Source organism: Humulus lupulus, chromosome 6 (genome assembly GCF_963169125.1).
Source record: "Humulus lupulus chromosome 6, drHumLupu1.1, whole genome shotgun sequence".
NCBI classification, from domain to species: domain Eukaryota; kingdom Viridiplantae; phylum Streptophyta; class Magnoliopsida; order Rosales; family Cannabaceae; genus Humulus; species Humulus lupulus.
The window spans coordinates 101481256-101490541 of record NC_084798.1 but is presented as its reverse complement, the minus strand read 5'-3'; the positions used below and the strand labels follow the sequence as shown (position 1 = coordinate 101490541).

General features: G+C 30.5%; 1 long non-coding RNA gene across 2 annotated transcripts; it reads left to right on the top strand.

Annotated features, from left to right (window-relative positions):
• Positions 1–1596: 1596 nt before the first annotated feature.
• LOC133782402 (uncharacterized) lies at positions 1597–5417 on the top strand. Of its 2 annotated transcripts, XR_009870484.1 has the most exons (6): positions 1597–1785; positions 2957–3041; positions 3175–3268; positions 4104–4189; positions 4988–5054; positions 5286–5417. It is a non-coding gene; the product is annotated as an uncharacterized LOC133782402 (long non-coding RNA). The 2 variants fall into 2 exon arrangements; XR_009870485.1 differs by lacking the exon at positions 2957–3041.
• Positions 5418–9286: the final 3869 nt, after the last annotated feature.

Genomic DNA, 9286 nt, shown 5'->3' with positions numbered 1-9286 from the left:
CTTCTTCTCAAAAGGGTGGTTCATCAAGTACAAAATCTGAAAGGGCCATTGTTCCTGTGCCAATGGTGAGTTCTCGAACACGTTCTCAGACCTCCACTCAGAAGCAAACTGAGGTGCTTCGTCCCCATGGTGTTCCCAAAGTCAAGGAAGTTGGTTCTTCTTCTCGGGTGAAAAATCTAAAAAATTACCCCCCTTCTGCATCTTCTTCAGAATTTGATCCAGAAGAAGAAACTGAGAATTTGGAATAAGAATCAAAGGCTGAGTTTGATCCTAGTGCATAATTTCAAGAAAAAGAACAATCTTTGGGAGATTCTGGTTTTGAAAGTGCTGCATCAGAAGAGGAACATGCTGTTACAGAACCTATTGGTGCTGTTTCGAAACCTGCTTCTCAAGACAAAAGCAAAGGAAAACGTCCCATGGCTCCTCCAAAGTCTGCTCCTCCTTTGAAAAGGAAAAGACCATCTGGTATCTCTCTTGAAAACTTCAAACCTCATTCACATTATTATTGCTATAATGATCATGAGGGAGATATGAAATTTTATGAGGCAAGAAACTTTATTGTTGAAAAGAATTATAATGTGCTTGCTCATAAGCCGTTTGGAGTTGTTAGTTTGTTAAAAGAAAGGCAGTGGATGGACACTTTGATTGGTTTTACTGGCTATGTGGATCGAGTTGTGAAGGATTTCTATGCCAACATCACCGATGAGTGCCTAGATGAAAACTCCTTCATGTTTGGCAAAGTGTATGTGCGTGGTTATTGATATTCCTTTACAGTGAATGATGTGGCTGAAGCTCTTCAATTACCAATCGGGGAGGAGCAATCTGATATCATGTTTGATCGTCATGAGGTATTTTCTGAACTCACTGGAGACAAGGACGTCGAGCTCACCGATACTATGCATTTCTTAACTCTCTTATCAACATGCAATGCTTATGAGGTTTGCCTTGTCCAATTGGTTTCCTTGCTCCAATTTGGTAAATGTTTCTAATGACCTTGCCTTTCTATTATACAAAATCACTACTGGTGCTCAAGTTGATTTGATTGATCTTATTTGGGAACAAATTATGTCTTTTAGAAAGGGTAAAAATCCCAAACTTAACCTTGTGTTATAAGATCTTATATGATCAAAGGGAATTGATTCTTGACAATGAATCAATTGAGCCTCCTACTGTTGGTCAGACATTCAAAATCTCAGAAAAACTATCTCCAGGAAAGTCTTCCAAGAAATCGGGTCGTTCTGCTTCTTTTGGAGTACCAGATGCTTCACCTGCTGCCACAACTTCAACTTCTGCCCCTGTAGAACTGGCAGAAATCAATGCTCATTTGGCTAGGATGGAGAATAGTCGAGGACAACTTCTAAGGAGGATGGACAACATCATGAAGTAGTTTCAAAGTGACTAGGATGGTTGGTTGAATTAATGTTTATGTTTTTATTGTTTTTTATGTTTATGTTAAACTTTCACTACAAGAATTTTGCTATTTAATTACATTAAATAATTACATATTTTAAAAAATGTAACCAATGTTAAAAAAAATTAAACATCTTTAAGTTTAATTATAATTTTTGGTACAAAAGAAAAGAGAATCTTCTATTTTGTCTCTCTCTCTCTCTCTCCCATTTCACGACAACTCCTCTCTCCCTTTTCTCCCATTTCTCTCTTCGGTTTTTGGCACTCACTTTCTCGATTTCAAGTTCTCATCGGCATGGTTATGTACTTCGACATCTCCATTTATCCATCTTCATTCGTCTTTTTCCACACTTATAAACCTAACCCTCACTATAGGTATATCTTTCTTTCAATTTCTCTTTTTGTTTTTACATCACTGAATCAGCGATTCATCAATAATTTTCTCTTTGTTAGTTTTATTATTGCAACCATGATAATAGTGATCTCTGTTTCTCTATCTTTGTTTCTTTCAACGAATGAATGATCTCTATTTTTCTGTTTTCTCTCTCTATATATATAGAGAGAGTGTGTGAGTGTGTGTATTTGTGTTAATTGATGTTTGTATCAATTTATATGTAAGTTTTGTTTAGTTTAACCTCTTAAAATGGTCTTGTAATATAAAACTAAGCCATGCTCAAATTATGCCTTATAAGTGTTTGATGAAATGGTTTAATGAGATATATGAGTAAATTGAATTATTTTTATAGTTTTTTTTAATCTGTTTATTTTATGGGGTATAGATTACCAATCTGGCGTATGATTCCTTCTGCCCACTCCTGCCATGTCCCTCTACTTCTATGCATTACCATTTCTTTAATTTTTCCAAAGCCATGTTATGATTTCCTACGAAAGTTTTTCGTTCTCTTGTTTTTTTAGGGGTCTTGTTTTTTTAGGAGCTATGGTAGTTGATCCGCCAACTAGTTATTGAGATTGCAGACATTATACCTTTTTTTGTTTTGCTAATCTATGCTCCAAGTATTGTATATGTGACGAAGACACCAGCGTTAAAAATAGATAGCTAATTGTGTCATAGTGGACAATTTACTATAAACGAAGGAGATTTGAAAGGCATATATATTTATGTGTATAGGAGATGAGATGTGAGCTGTTGCTATATTTTATATGACTAAATATAAATGCTAATATTCTTTAACATGATGGTATGCTTGTTGTAAGTTCTCATTACCAAAAGTCTTGGCCTACATATTCCCACGTCACACATGCTAATATATTATATTAGCACATATGCTCATGTATATTGACTCAAAGATCAAATATATATCACTGTGTATGTAGGATTTTATTTCTATATTTCTCACCCTCTCTTTACCCTTTTTAAATTGATCAAAGGATTAAGATTGGACTCTTATTTTAGAATATTGTGTCACTGCAATTAATGTTATATAATCCTAAAATTTCTCTAGTCAGTGTATTAAAAACCATTCATTTGGATTTCATGCTTTTCTATATTCTAACCCCTTTTAGCATCATCTTTTTCATTCTCTAGTTGGATTCAGATTTCACTCTCTCCTTGACATAATTTCATAATAACAATTAAAGCTTCACATACTTCTTCATATCAGTTGAAGCAGGTTTGCCACTGTATTATGTTTTTTCATGAAATATGTAACATATTTTGATTTATTCATATTAAAATATATAAGAAAGTTTTATATATTCATGTACCTGTTTTGAAACTGTGCTTTGTGTTTATTTTGTGTACAGGATGTATTTATTTGTCCTTTTGCAATGATGCCCTTGTTTATGTGACACTTGGGTCTTCTAGGGAATCAAGAGACCTGACTTCAAATTTTGTGAGGTGAGTCAACTTTAGATCTGTTTTGAAGCTTTTTTATTCATGACCAAGTTATTGAAAGTTCCTGAATTTAGTATAATTATTTTGTTGTAATTAATTCACTTTCATTGCCTTGAGGAAGTCTGGTCTATTTTTTTTTGTGGTATACCCTTTGAAAGCCTGTTACTTTTAAAGCATTTAGAAAGGCCTACTAATGCTTTTTTCTATCTCAAAGACTGCCATATATTTTTTTGTTTCTTTCTATTCAAGACTGAATGAATTAAAACTTTTAATTCATTTGGTGCTTACTACTTGATTTGATTAGCAGAATGTCTATTTTTTTATGGTACAAGAACACAATAATTTCAAACTTTGAAGTTGAAGAATGCTGAGAACAGGTTGCTCATTAGTATGCTAAAGAATATTCTGAGCAGGTAGCTAGTTTATTACTAAATTATGCTAAATTATATATATTTATATGTTTATATATAAAGTATATGGTTTGCTTCTACTTTTTTGAGTCCTTGGAAAAAAAGCATATGTATTTGTTATGTACGTTGCTAAATTTAAGTCCATTTGAATTTCTCTAATTAATGTGATTGTGAGTGTTGATTAGCTGGTTAGGCTTCATGTAGTGTTTTCATATGTGTTACAGAAACTTCTAAATGAATGTACGAAGTTGTAATATATATATATATATATATATAGAGAGAGAGAGAGGTAAGATAAGGCTTTCTGATGTTTATAACCACATCTATATCAAATTTGAGTGAGAATTTTTCTATTTATTTGGTTAATGATAATTAAATAAATATATTTGGCATTGATACGATGTATTCTATATTGAATGTGCAAATAGTTAGGGAATTACCAGGCTAGGATGAAAACCCTTTTGGAGATGAGGCAACAACTACTCCAAAGAAAATATTTCAACTTTTGAATGAGGTACTGAATTTTACTATAATTCATATATATTTTAAGTAAGCTTTTGGAGGTAGATATTCATTTTATACTGCTTTGGCTTCTCAAATAAGTTTGTCAAAGAATTTCAATATAGGTATCCCATTGATTTGAGTTGAATTTCAACTGCATAGACCTTTTTTCTTTGGTAAGATGATACATATATATTTTGTTTTTTTCTGTCCTAATTGACAAGATTATTTTCCAAACATGAATATTTGATGGTGATTTTTCAATCTAAATTAATGCATTATTTATATTTGTTTTAATTCAGAAGTTTCTCTTATATAGATAGTGCACACTAACAAAAGTAGTAAGCACCAAAATATTAAAAGTTGATTGGCCTTTGATGTGACCAAAAAACTAATTGATTGGCCTTTGTTGTTACTATGCACAGTGGCTCTTGCCTTGAAAATTCAAAATTTTCAATTATGAGATATGACTCTATTGTAACTGATTTAGTTTTCTGGTATGACAGTTTATTGGTAAGAATGGTTCTTGTTCTTGGGTCTGATTCCCATTCTATATGGAGCTTAAAAATAATTTATCTTGTCTACCTCTGAGGGAATATAATGTCTCTCTCATCTCAAAGCCATAGCAGGATAAGTTATTTGAATAGGTTATTTGAGATATAATTGCAGGTTTCAAAATTTTAGATTTATTGAAAAATAGTTGTTAAGTTGCCAATTTTGTTTTTTTAAAAAAGAAAAATAGCTACCATCTATTACGCTTTTTGGTTATAAAGATAACATGAGTTTTATTTTATTGTTGCATTTTTTTCAGGGATAACTTGTATTGAAGGAAGTGATGGAAGTAATATTGCTTGGCCCACACACAAAGTTACAATGAGGTAAATATTGATCTTCCCTATTATAATGAGTTGTATCATATTGTGTCTGGAACTGTTTTCAGTGAAAATATGAGATATAATTGTAGGTTTCAAAATTTAGGATTTATAAAAAAATAGATGTTATTGCTGCCGATTTGTTTTTAGAAAAGTAGCAACTATCTGTTATGCTTATTGGTTGTGATAGTAACATGAGTTTTGTTTTCTATTGCATTTTTTCTCTATGTTATCTAGGTGATGAAGATAGCGACACAAGACTTGGATGCTTGCAATTAATAAAGAGATAGTACTAGACAAATGTTACAATTTGTCTTTTATTGGACTCATTAGACATTATATTTCTAAGCATGAACTTTCATTATGGTATTTTGCACTTAAAATTGTTTATTTGGGACACATGTATTGGATATTTTGGTTAATACAAAAAAATACATTAGATTTTATCAAATTCTAATTACATTATTGGGAGAAATAATAGGCGTTATTAAATTCGAAAATTTCACTTCAAAAGCGTTATAAAAAATACAAAAAATAACATTAACAAAGAGTTATTAGTAAAAATTTATAACAATGATAAAATGTAATATTCCTTAATATATAACATGAGAATAATGTAATTACAAAACAATAAGATTACATTTTGAATATGTAATTAAAAACAATAAGATTATATTTTGAAAATGTAATAAAGATAATAAGATTATATCTTGAAAATGTAATTAAAGATAATACGATTACATCTTGAAAATGTAGTTAAAAACAATAAGATTACATTTTTAAAATGTAATTAAATGAAAAAAAATACTTAAATAAAGAATCATAACATCTAAATAATGTTACTATTTACAATATATAACACCAAAACAACGTTATAATAGTCTATTTAATAACATTTAAAAAATGTAATCAAATGACAAGACTTTTAATAACATGGACAGACTTAACACTTTCTAAAGTGTTATAGATTGCATTTGATATAACACTATTTTAGAGTTATTGTAAATATTTTTTCTTGTAGCGTTTAATGTAATTTTTTATTGTCTTTTGTGGTTTTTGGCTCCTTTGATAGACAAAAAAGGGAAGTGGTATTTATTTTTTGGTTACAACTCTGGACTCTATTTTCAGGGGGAGTTGCTTGTTGTGGTTTCGTTGAACTTTTTTTTTTCCATTTAAAAAGTTATCATGTTTTTTGTTATAATTGTTAGTAAGCTTTCATGACACTTTGTTTTGTAGATTCATTCTTGTTTGTTTTCTTCAAAAGATTTTGTCAAAGGGGAAGATTGTTAATTTCATTTTTTGCATATTTAATTTGACAAAATATTTTGTATTTTCTTATTATATTCGACTATATATAAATATATATTGTTGATATATGCTTTATTTATTTCAAATAATAAAGGTATAATTGATGACAAACTTTTCTATATTATGAAAGTTTGCCAAAAATAGTGTCTTTATTATGATAAAATCAAATCTTTTTTGAGCTGTCTTTTTCCAGTCGATTGTCTCATTGTATGTGACCATATAATTGGATTTTATTGCATGATCATGTTATAAAAGGGAAGCCTTGATTCCTACATCAAATGATAGATTGTTACCATATATAGCTCATGATTCTATAGCTACAGAATCAAGAAATCTAGTCAAATTGAAGAATTCTTTTAGGAAAGTTTTCTTGTGGGCTTAGGTCGGTTTAGACCGTGTATTAGCTGCCCAATATGAGTATAATGCTATAAATATTCATATTGGCTGCTAGGTTTTAGTTACCTCTTTTTGTATTTCATTCTTAATGTAAAAGAGAGTCTTTGTTTTGTAGAGGTTAGTGAGTTCGACTCTACCTTTGTTTTTCAATGTCCTTGTAATTGTTTTGAGTCTTCAAACAGTTCTACAAAGGTATCAGAACAAAGTGCAAACTTTCGAGAGAAGGTGGTTCAAGTCTTGCTTCGGGAGGAAGCAAGCACACTTCAAGCAGATCGAATGGAGTTCGTATTCTTGAAGGTTCAACAATGTTCATTTGTCAAGGTGGAATACATCAAGCTTGTGACATATAAAAGAGGGAGTCTATTTATGCATAAGTCAAAAACTTTGTATTTTTGAGATTTTACTAATGAATCTTATCTCTGGGTGTGACCCCGTGGACTAGTAGCAATCTGCAAGGATTGTTGATACCACGTATAAAAACCTTGTGTGTTTTTATTTTCTGCACTTTAGTTCTTTTCTGGTTTTTTAGTATGTAGTTACAGAACCTTGGTTTGTAGCTACAGAATATCTGTTTCAATACCAACTTAATTATTCCGCATTTAATTAATTGATTAATTAAATAATAAGTTGGTAATTTTAAAATACAGAATTTCAGGCATAATAGTATAAATGGACCCTAAAGGAGAGAGACCCAATAACAAAAATACAACCAATAACATAATACAATTAATGCTAATGAGAGATTAACTATTGCCCAACAAATATGTATAATAGGAAAGTGTATTATCGTTTTCTTTTAATAAGTTTTAATATTAGATTTTTGTATATGAGGAAAGTATTTAATTAAAATAAAAGTTACTAATATAATAATTAAATAAAGTGTATTTATTGTTAAGAAAAATAGGCATAATGAATTATATAAGTTGCTATACATATAATATAATAAACGAGAGTGAAATCTGTAAAAGCTTTGCTAAAAATGTGTTGTGGTGTAATTTTACCTTAAATTTATGCTTAATATAGTTATATAATTCTATATAATAAAAATGCAATTGTTAAACATAAGATTCAAGTCAATTACTAACAATTACAATTGTTGGATGGAAATTATCCTTCCTTAGTGGCTTCTTAATTATTTTAGGTAATGTTAATGGAATCCATAACTTTAAATGCAAAGATGAATGGAATCTTAAAAACCCAACAAAAATAAGAGAAGATGTGAATATTATTGAAGAAGATAAGTGAAATGGAGATGAAAAGCAGAGAGTGGAGATCATGAGAAGTTGAGGAGAGGTGGGGTGGGCACATTCAATAGAGCATGGGTCTTTCTATAGAGTCTCTTTTTTATTTTCAATCCAAATCAATAAATGAAATATTAAATTAATGTTAATTAAGTTTCATTAAGTCATTTTTATCTGTTAATTTAAAAGAATAGGTCATTTTGCAAATAAAAGATTTTGAAAAATTAGTTTCCTAATAAAAGTTTCCATAATAGTTATTTTTACACTCCCCAAATTGTGGTATCTATCAATCATCTACACACATGCACCCTCCATAAATTAAATGTTACCCCTACAACATCGAAACACTAGGAAATTGTTACTTTCACAAGTCTCTTCAAGGCTTCTACCAAGCTTATGGCTCTCTCTGTTAGTTGTCCCAATAAAGGCATCTACTTTCTTACCCGACCGGCCGCAAGAAAGGGAAACTCCATGAAATGACCCAATTATATAGGCTAATATTAAATCTAAATCCACTTTAATGTTTTTCATGTGTTTAACCTTATACCTATGTGAAATGACTAATTTACCCTTATTAACATTTAGGCTTCTTCTTCCATTTTTTCCCTTCCCATTTCATTTTCAGCCACCTTCTATCTCTTCCTTCTCTCTCACAAAGAGAACAAACAATATTCCTTCTCCATCTCTCTCAAATCATCATCAAAGAGAGATCATCACAATTTTTCTTCTCACAAAGCTTTGGAAAATGATGTAATCTATCATAATTTTTTTTCTTCTCACCCAAGTTGAAGAAGATTGAAGATTAAAGAAAAATTATCTCCCAATCTTGAAGAAGTTTGAACATTTGATTTGATAATGAGTAAGTTTTTTTTATTTATAGGTTATGGGTGCCTTGTGTAATAGTTTAAATAGAATTTTCGAACTACTCTACACTAAAAAATCTGTGAAAATAAATAATTTTATGTTGAGATGACGAATTTTCGATTGATTTTCGCAATTTAGGTCACTGCGTTCACACATTGTTCAAACAAGTTCACACATTATTCACACTTGGTTCACACATGATTCATACTTGGTTCACACTTGGTTCACGCGTACTTCACACATGATTCACACTTGGTTCACACATAATTCACATATGGTTTACACATTGTTGACATATGGTTCACACACGATTCACACTTGGTTCACACACAGTTCAATGATTTCCACGATTTAGGTCACTGCGTTCACACATTGTTCAAACGAGTTCACATATTATTCACACTTGGTTCACACATACTTCACACATGA